The sequence below is a fragment of the Dermacentor silvarum genome, chromosome 5 (assembly GCF_013339745.2).
Source record: "Dermacentor silvarum isolate Dsil-2018 chromosome 5, BIME_Dsil_1.4, whole genome shotgun sequence".
NCBI classification, from domain to species: Eukaryota; Metazoa; Arthropoda; class Arachnida; order Ixodida; family Ixodidae; genus Dermacentor; species Dermacentor silvarum.
The window spans coordinates 67,100,735-67,111,672 of NC_051158.1; positions in this window are offsets into that span (position 1 = coordinate 67,100,735).

The window sequence follows — 10,938 nt, forward strand, 5'->3', positions numbered from 1 at the left end:
AATCGCCCACCAAGCACTCACGACGCCCGACTCACTATCAAACTTTCAGCTAGCTGGCCGCCCTGCCGATCAACGGCCACTGCTGTCCACGATCAAGGACTTCATTCGTGAAGCGGTAGCTCGTCAGCTTTCATCACTGCCGCTCACGCATGAGGCTGCACCGTCTTTGGCTCCCGATCTTCAACACGTCATTAGGACGCAAGTTGCTGAGGCCCTTCCGCCCATGCCTCAACAACCACGAGACACTGCGCCACTTACCTATACTTCCGTCGCGGGCCGGCCTCCTCAACAGCCTTTGCCATATGCTCGACTTGTGATCTCGACCCAGCCCTTGCCGATGACCGTGACTGATCTCTCTCTCTCTCTCTCTCTCTCTCTCTATATATATATATATATATATATATATATATACATGCATTGTAACGAAGAAGACTGGCAGGCCCTATGGACGCACTAGCATCAGCGGCCCGCCGACGAAGAGAGGCTCGCGCTCTCGATGTCTGACGCTCGACTGAGATGGTTGCGTTTCTGAGTTATCAATAAACCGCAATACATATTTGGTCGAGCTGTGCTGGGTACTACTTCCCTAACCCTGGAACTACGTAATCGGACACTGCCCGCCATCATGCCTGCCAAACACCACTTCCGGCATCGCCAACATTGATTTGTCCTGGCTCAATGCGTCAATGCGATCCTCGCATCTTCAGCGGTTCCGACGAATACGACGTAGGAGATTGGCTGACGTTGCACGAGCGGGTGAGTGCCCACAATTAATGGGGCGATACTGAGAAGCTCAGCTACGTGAACTTCTATCTCACGGGTGTCGCTAGCGTGTGGTACCACAGCCACGAATCCGACCTCCGCACCTGGTCAGATTTCAAGGTGCGCATTACGCAAGTTCCGGGGTAGCCCTGCGATGTGGAAGCTCCGTGCCGAAGATCGTGATCTGCCGTGGCGCCACCAGTCAAGGACTGGTGTCTGGGAACGGCGTAGGAAAAAAAGCTGGCAGATCCCACGCTCTTTGGGAATCGATGTTATGCGAAGCAGTGTGCAAGAACCTGCCAAGTAACGAAACAACCATGAGAGCACCAAGACGTAGGTGGCTGTTTCATGATTTACATGACACGCTTGTCGTGACATTCGTGTCATGAGACCTAAGGGCTCTTAAGTTGAAAGCCTAAGTCATGCTCATGACTATGACTTCGACCATCAACCTTTAGTCTTTTCCATCACTTAGCACCTCATCCGAAGCCAGCCTATTGGTTTTTGAGTGTTAATCTTTTTTGCTGGTTCATGGTCATGACTATGACTTCTACCACTATCTTTTAGTATTTCCTTCACTTATTACCCACGTCCGAACTCATTTCAGTGGTTTTTGAGTGTTCATGTTTTTTCGGTGAGTCATTGTCATTTTTGATGAGTCATGGTCATGACTATGACTTCTACTACCATCCTTCAGTGTTTTCTTCATTATAAGCCACGTCCGAACTCATTTCAGTGATTTTTTAGTGTTAATCTTTTTATTGAGTCAGCCATTTTTTTCTGAGTCATGATCATGACTATGCCTTCTACCATCATCCTTTAGTGTTTCCTTTCCTTAGTGCCCACGTCCGAACCCATTTTAGTGGTTTTTGAGTGTTAATCTTCTTTCGGTGAGTCATTGTCATTTTTGATGAGTCATGGTCATGACTATGACTTCTACTACCATCCTTCAGTGTTTTCTTCATTATAAGCCACGTCCGAACTCATTTCAGTGATTTTTTAGTGTTAATCTTTTTATTGAGTCAGCCATTTTTTTCTGAGTCATGATCATGACTATGCCTTCTACCATCATCCTTTAGTGTTTCCTTTCCTTAGTGCCCACGTCCGAACCCATTTTAGTGGTTTTTGAGTGTTAATCTTCTTTCGGTGAGTCATTGTCATTTTTGATGAGTCATGGTCATGACTATGACTTCTACTACCATCCTTCAGTGTTTTCTTCATTATAAGCCACGTCCGAACTCATTTCAGTGATTTTTTAGTGTTAATCTTTTTATTAAGTCAGCCATTTTTTTCTGAGTCATGATCATGACTATGCCTTCTACCATCATCCTTTAGTGTTTCCTTTCCTTAGTGCCCACGTCCGAACCCATTTTAGTGGTTTTTGAGTGTTAATCTTCTTTCGGTGAGTCATTGTCATTTTTGATGAGTCATGGTCATGACTATGACTTCTACTACCATCCTTCAGTGTTTTCTTCATTATAAGCCACGTCCGAACTCATTTCAGTGATTTTTTAGTGTTAATCTTTTTTATTGAGTCAGCCATTTTTTTCTGAGTCATGATCATGACTATGCCTTCTACCATCATCCTTTAGTGTTTCCTTTCCTTAGTGCCCACGTCCGAACCCATTTTAGTGGTTTTTGAGTGTTAATCTTCTTTCGGTGAGTCATTGTCATTTTTGATGAGTCATGGTCATGACTATGACTTCTACTACCATCCTTCAGTGTTTTCTTCATTATAAGCCACGTCCGAACTCATTTCAGTGATTTTTTAGTGTTAATCTTTTTATTGAGTCAGCCATTTTTTTCTGAGTCATGATCATGACTATGCCTTCTACCATCATCCTTTAGTGTTTCCTTTCCTTAGTGCCCACGTCCGAACCCATTTTAGTGGTTTTTGAGTGTTAATCTTCTTTCGGTGAGTCATTGTCATTTTTGATGAGTCATGGTCATGACTATGACTTCTACTACCATCCTTCAGTGTTTTCTTCATTATAAGCCACGTCCGAACTCATTTCAGTGATTTTTTAGTGTTAATCTTTTTATTGAGTCAGCCATTTTTTTCTGAGTCATGATCATGACTATGCCTTCTACCATCATCCTTTAGTGTTTCCTTTCCTTAGTGCCCACGTCCGAACCCATTTTAGTGGTTTTTGAGTGTTAATCTTCTTTCGGTGAGTCATTGTCATTTTTGATGAGTCATGGTCATGACTATGACTTCTACTACCATCCTTCAGTGTTTTCTTCATTATAAGCCACGTCCGAACTCATTTCAGTGATTTTTTAGTGTTAATCTTTTTATTGAGTCAGCCATTTTTTTCTGAGTCATGATCATGACTATGCCTTCTACCATCATCCTTTAGTGTTTCCTTTCCTTAGTGCCCACGTCCGAACCCATTTTAGTGGTTTTTGAGTGTTAATCTTCTTTCGGTGAGTCATTGTCATTTTTGATGAGTCATGGTCATGACTATGACTTCTACTACCATCCTTCAGTGTTTTCTTCATTATAAGCCACGTCCGAACTCATTTCAGTGATTTTTTAGTGTTAATCTTTTTATTGAGTCAGCCATTTTTTTCTGAGTCATGATCATGACTATGCCTTCTACCATCATCCTTTAGTGTTTCCTTTCCTTAGTGCCCACGTCCGAACCCATTTTAGTGGTTTTTGAGTGTTAATCTTCTTTCGGTGAGTCATTGTCATTTTTGATGAGTCATGGTCATGACTATGACTTCTACTACCATCCTTCAGTGTTTTCTTCATTATAAGCCACGTCCGAACTCATTTCAGTGATTTTTAGTGTTAATCTTTTTATTGAGTCAGCCATTTTTTTCTGAGTCATGATCATGACTATGCCTTCTACCATCATCCTTTAGTGTTTCCTTTCCTTAGTGCCCACGTCCGAACCCATTTTAGTGGTTTTTGAGTGTTAATCTTCTTTCGGTGAGTCATTGTCATTTTTGATGAGTCATGGTCATGACTATGACTTCTACTACCATCCTTCAGTGTTTTCTTCATTATAAGCCACGTCCGAACTCATTTCAGTGATTTTTTAGTGTTAATCTTTTTATTGAGTCAGCCATTTTTTTCTGAGTCATGATCATGACTATGCCTTCTACCATCATCCTTTAGTGTTTCCTTTCCTTAGTGCCCACGTCCGAACCCATTTTAGTGGTTTTTGAGTGTTAATCTTCTTTCGGTGAGTCATTGTCATTTTTGATGAGTCATGGTCATGACTATGACTTCTACTACCATCCTTCAGTGTTTTCTTCATTATAAGCCACGTCCGAACTCATTTCAGTGATTCTTTAGTGTTAATCTTTTTATTGAGTCAGCCATTTTTTTCTGAGTCATGATCATGACTATGCCTTCTACCATCATCCTTTAGTGTTTCCTTTCCTTAGTGCCCACGTCCGAACCCATTTTAGTGGTTTTTGAGTGTTAATCTTCTTTCGGTGAGTCATTGTCATTTTTGATGAGTCGTGGTCATGACTATGCCTTCTACCACCATCCTTTAGTGTTTCCTTCCCTTAGTGCCCACGTCCAAATCCATTTCAGTGGTTTTTGAGTGTTCATGTTTTTTCGCTGGCTCACTGTCATTTTAGACGGCTGTTTCATGGTCTACCTGACACGCATGTCATCACATTCATGTCATCACCTATCATTTAGGTATGTTCGCCATACACTCTTGTCATACTATGCCAGTTTTGGTACCTACTAAGTTAACGAAACGACCATAAGAGCACCAGGTTGTTGGCAGCTGTTTCATGACCTATATGACACACATGGCGCGATATTCATTTCATGACCAATGATTTCTTTTCGTCATACACTCTTGACATACTATACAAATTTTGGTAAATACCAAGTTAACGAAACAACCATGAGTGCTCCAAGACTTAGGCGGCTAGATTGATAGATACTGTCAAAGGGGCAAAAGTTCGCCAAAGAATGCTTTGCATTTAAAATCACAGAGCTGTAACTGAACCGAAGTGCTTGCAAGTATCGGAAATGTCGTCAAATTAAATGGACACGTTAACGATTGGTTTGAGCATGCCGTGCTGCCCTGCTAATGCACAAGACTCGGTGCAACTGCATTTTGCTAAATTTCATATAGCTCTCTGTAGCGGGTGTGACACGCAAGACATTCAGTGAGAACACATTTCTGCAATAGTAGTGTGATGACCCCGATTACATAATTGCGGCAGTGTCCATTCCACTGAGTCCGATTATTCAAAGTCCCGCCCCGTTCCTTGGTGGGCCCTTCCAGAAGGCGGTGAGGGTTCTTGTTACAAGTTTGTATTCACACGACATTTGGCGCTGAGCCGTGCTCCCTCAAGGGCTGCAGAAGATAGCGCCAACCTTTCCCTTTCCCTCAAGAACCACTTATCATCATCATCGACCTTTAGACAGAGACGTGTTGGAGCGCGAGCAATTGCTTTCGACTTAATTCGCTTGCCAACCGCACTTTCCGGCGGTTAAGTGCTGAATGTGCTGGGCGTCGCACTGAAGAACACGTATTTATTCCTCATTCCAATGGACAATTTCGCTGTATACAATTCTTGCAGGTGTGAAGAGGCTATAGACAAACTTGTGTATAACTTCCCTTGATTCAACGGTCAGCGAGATTCTCTGCCTGCTAATCTCAGGTTCTTAAATGATCGGCCGTCTTCAGAATTAAAAGCCGGCAGATCCCACGCCCTGTGGGAATCGATGTTATGCGAATGTTATGCATTGTCATTTTAGTTCTACCAGCATCCTGTAGTGTTTCCTTTACTTAGTACCCACGCCCGAACCCATTTCAGTGGCTTTTGAGTGCTAATATTTATCCGCTGAGTCATTGTCATTTTTGCTCAGTCATGGTCATGACTATGATTTCTACCACCGTCCTTTAGTGTTCCCTTTACTTAGTGCCCACGTCCGAACCCATTCCAGTGGTTTTTGAGTGGTAATCTTTTTTCGCTGAGTCATTGTCATTTTTGCTGAGTCATGCTCGTGACTATTACTTCTACCAGCATCCTGTAGTGTTTCCTTCACTTAGTACCCACGCCCGAACCCATTTCAGTGGCTTTTGAGTGCTAATATTTATCCGCTGAGTCATTGTCATTTTTGCTCAGTCATAGTCATGACTACGATTTCTACCACCGTCCTTTAGTGTTCCCTTTACTTAGTGCCCACGTCCGAACCCATTCCAGTGGTTTTTGAGTGGTAATCTTTTTTCGCTGAGTCATTGTCATTTTTGCTGAGTCATGCTCGTGACTATTACTTCTACCAGCATCCTGTAGTGTTTCCTTCACTTAGTACCCACGTCCGAACCCATTTGAGTGGTTTTTGAGCGTTAACCTTTTTCGCTGTGCCATTGTGATGACCTACATGACACGCATGTCATGATATTCATGTCATGACATATCATTTATCTTCGTCATACACTCTCGTCATAGTATGTCAATTTTGGTACATACCAAGTTAACGAAACGACCATGAGAGCACAACGTCGTAGGCGGCTAGATAGACAGATACGGTCAAAGTAGCAAATGTTCGCCAAGAAATGCCTCGCATTTAAAAGCGTGAGGAACGTCCTAGGAACGCCGTCGCCCGTGGAATCCGACTCGAATTGCTACTTGCGAATCCGCAAGTAGCGCCGATCGGTCCATCCATGTGGCCATGAATGCAACTACGAATGGGACGGTCACTCCCATTGCAACGTACAGCTTTTTTTTTTTTCAGCGGCCGTATAATGACAAAGAACGTCTTCGATAGTTTCCTTGTCGCCGCAGTGGTCACACGCAGCACTATCTTCCCATTCGATGCGAAAAGAAACGACTTCTTAAATGCGGCACCAAGAGAGGGAGAGAGCGAAATTCTGCGATAAAAAAAATGCATCGATGCCCTGCATTAATCGGCAAAGTACCGTTGTCTCGGGTCGGGATAGTCCAGGTGCAGTATGAAGTCGCAGACAAGGGTCCAGTCGATGTAGACGTGTGTGCTGGAAACTTGGTGCGCTCAAAACGATTGTAAGACATCATTTGCAAGCATTCAAAGTTTCGCTGCTGCATCTGTTCTTGATAGCGGGATTGGTTCCTGAGCGCCGTCTTCAAGAGCAGATGAAGCAGCTTCATTGACATGCTGCTTGCCCATTAAGCCACAGTGACTATAGGGAGCCACTGAAATGTGACGTCGTGTCCTTGCTTGACAAGGCGATGAAGGAGCTCTCGGAATTCTAGCACTAGTTGTTCGTAGGGTCCACGGCGTAAGGCGCAAAGCAAGAAATATAGACCTGCCTTGCAGTCACTGAAAATGCTCTATTTTTGCGGTGGTTCCTATCCAATTACGCGAAGTGCGCTACGAGGCGCAGCAATCTTCGCGGCTGTCGATGTTGTCTGATGGTGTGATGATTAAGGTTCTTTATAGTGTGATAGAAAACGCATCCAAGGTGTTGCGCCTTGGTGCTTCCAATAAAAGACAAGGCTGGCTGCAAACCACACGCAAGGAAAAGTTTATCAATAGAAAATAACACTCTCTTATATATACACGGACTAGGAATAACACAGCAAATAAATTATAAGGACAGTCATGGCATGAGATACACGGATAAGTTCAAGAACAAAGCTAGAGTTCACTAAGATAGCTAGGGGCAACAAAACAGGCGGAGGTCGCGTGCAAGTAAAGCGTTCACCAGTTATGGGCTGGGATGGTGATCCAGAAGTCCATGTTGTGATGGCACCAGCAAAATGAAGCCTGGGATCGGAGGAAGGCAGCAAGTCTCGAATGGTCGACGTGACGCTGGCTCAACGAAGGTCTTGCCATTGAGAAGAAGTCAGATGTGGTTGTCTCGAGCTTCTCCAGCAGGTCCGCTGTGATCGAGTGGAAGGCCTAGGCATCCAGGCCCAGTCGCCTGGCAGCCCACTCTTCCACCGCAGCTCGTGGTTCAGCTTCAACAGGAGCGCTCATTCGTGAGCTGAACCACAGCCTGCGGTGGGAAGAGTGGGCTGCCAGGCGACTGGGCCTGGATGCCTAGGCCTTCCACTCGATCACAGCGGACCTGCTGGAGAAGCTCGAGACAACCACATCTGACTTCTTCTCAATGGCAAGACCTTCGTTGAGCCAGCGTCACGTCGACCATTCGAGACTTGCTGCCTTCCTCCGATCCCAGGCTTCATTTTGCTGGTGCCATCACAACATGGACTTCTGGATCACCATCCCAGCCCATAACTGGTGAACGCTTTACTTGCACGCGACCTCCGCCTGTTTTGTTGCCCCTAGCTATCTTAGTGAACTCTAGCTTTGTTCTTGAACTTATCCGTGTATCTCATGCCATGACTGTCCTTATAATTTATTTGTTGTGTTATTCCTAGTCCGTGTATATATAAGAGAGTGTTATTTTCTGTTGATAAACTTTTCCTTGCGTGTGGTTTGCAGCCAGCCTTGTCTTTTATTGGAAGCACCAAGGCGCAACACCTTGGATGCGTTTTCTATCACACTATAAAGAACCTTAATCATCACAGATGGGATGCCATGAACTTCAAGGCAGTGACTCTGTAGAGAACATCACTGATTATGCAGAACCATCCACGGTGGTTTAACCATCAGTGTACTGATGCCTACGGCCGTTCTATTAACAGCGGAGCTGTTATAAGCTTTTCGTTTGCCCGCGTAGCGTTCGCAAAAACTCGCCTAGCGATGACATCACTGCGCATAGCTGCACCTTGCTTCGCCTAGCTCCTCCGCCACCGCACTAGCGAAGACGTCGCTGCAAACTGCTGCGCCGCCCTTCACCTTGCGATAGCCAATCAATAACCAATCAATAGCTAATTGATAATCGATCAATACTAAATAAATTACGGTAAATGCTAGGGATGACTTGGTAGTGCTAAGCCTAGCCCAAATACGCGGCCAATACCTTGCTATAGCCAATCGATAGCCAATCAATAGGTAATCGATCCAATAACCAATAAATTCTGGAGAAGCATAACCCACAAGGCCAGGACCAGCTAGGTGCCGATCAGCTCCGCTGTTTCTTTAGCCATACGCCACTAGTGCAAGCTACGGTAATTTTTTTTACAGTGGAGCTGTATATGCCTAGGCGAAAACACTCGTGGTCCGACCACAGGAACCTTCCAGCGGCAATAAACCTATCGAAAGCCTATCGAAACTCGCGTCTCGTTCGCTTAGTATTAAGCGAAGCTTTATAGTCTCGCAAGTGTTGGCGGTGGTGGTGGTGGCGGCGGCGATGTCAAGCTGAAAAGTGGGCCGTTCCTGGTGATTGTGCAGAAAGGGTCCAAGCTCAATGGCACATACCAGGGACAAAAATGAAAGAGAGAGAAAGAAATAAAGAAAGAGAGAAATGAGAGAGAAAGTGGGAAAGGAAGAAAGAACGAAAGAGAGAAAGGAAGAGATAGATCAAAAGAAAGAAAGAGAGAGAGAAAGAGAAATAAGGAGAGAGATGAACAGGAAGAGAGAGAGAGTGAAAGAGCAAGAAAGAGTTAAGGAAAGAAAGAGAGAGAGAAAGATGAATAGAGAGAGAAAGAAAGAAGGAAGAAATAACGAAAGAAAGCAACCACGTGTGGCTCATACCCGCATTGGATATGAGCGCCAACACCTGGGCCCGCGATGCGGAGCGCAAGCGGCAATGTCGGGCCTATCCGGCGGTTCGTGCGGCCGAGCTAGGCAAAGTGATCAATAATTGAGAAAAACTTTAATGAACCGTCGGGATTAAGCCAGTGATAAACACCAGGGCCGCACATTCATTTACTATCTGTAGGGGACCATGGGCGTTGTAATTTTTTCACATAAAGCGCTTTTCACGAAGACTTAACCCCTTCCGCTGTACCAAAAAGAAAATCAATAAGTGAGGGAGTGGCTTTTTAAGGAGCAAGGTTTGAAGTTGTGTAACAATCTCAATCTTCGCTGGGTAGTCATGCACAATTAACACGGCTTCGGGTGTTCGTGTACACCCGTGTAAAAATGTATATGGACCACAGTGTCACCGGAAAAAAAACGAATTTGTTCGTAATTAGCAAGCACAAACTACAATTGACGAGTACACGTGGTAATTATGTCGTACAGCAAGAGCAGCGAAAGTTGCTTGAGAGCTGGTGAGGAGAGCTCTGCCTTCGTTCGAATTCCTGGCACTGTCAGTCGAACTTGTGACTGAGCCAAGCACTAAGGGGGAAGCAAAACTGTCGCTGCAGTTGTATAATCTGATGGCAGGTGTCTACGTTATATAAGCCAGTATGGTGGGACGAAAAGAGTTGCGTGGTCGGTCTTTCGGCAGCGAGGTGACATAGTGGCGACGGCCGCGAGCAAGTTTCCTGACGTGTGCTCCGAGCAGTTGCGTTACAATCTCAATCTTCGCTGGGTAGTCATGCGCAATTACAATGGCTTCTGGTGCTCGTGTACACCCGTGTAAAAAAGGTATATGGACCACAGTGTCGCCGAAAAAAAAACGAATAGCAAGCACAAACTACAATTGACGAGTATACTGAAAAGTTCGCATTGCCAAGTTTTGGACTGCAGTCCTCGATTTCAAGTTGCGTTCACTGGCAGAGGAAAAAATAAGCTTTATCGCGTAACCCCTGGTCCGTATACTTTTGCTCATGGGTGTACATCGTGGCAACCCTAGGCAAATTCTAAGCGCCTAGGCCTGAGCACTATTGAGTGTACGGATGTTATTTCTGCAGGTATTGGTTATCACTGCCAAGCTGTACCTGAGATACCCGAGAAACAGCGTCCCGTAGAGTTGCATCATCACGTGTACGGAAGTACTCCAGGCTTTTCCTCCAAGAAACTTGAAAAAATGAGACTTGGCTGTCCGGCGCTCCTTTAGTAGGGTAAACGGGTACTCCAACATAGGTCACGATCGATGATTACCCCTAAAAACTTGTGCGTCCTTACATAATAGATAAGTTGTACATCGATGAATATGGCGTACGAAGTCATTGGCTTCCGGCTAAAAACCACCAATGCACATTTCTCTAGAAAAATCCTGAGGATTTGATCTCTAAGGTACGTCGTTATCAACGCGGCAGTTTTTGCACGCATTTCAGGACGCGTCACACCAAATGCGCAGACGCAGATGTCATCGGCATAGAATCACAACATCACCCGACTTGGTATGCATTCTATGAGACCGATGAGCACAAGGTTGAAGAGTGTTGAACTCTACACACCACCTTGCGGTA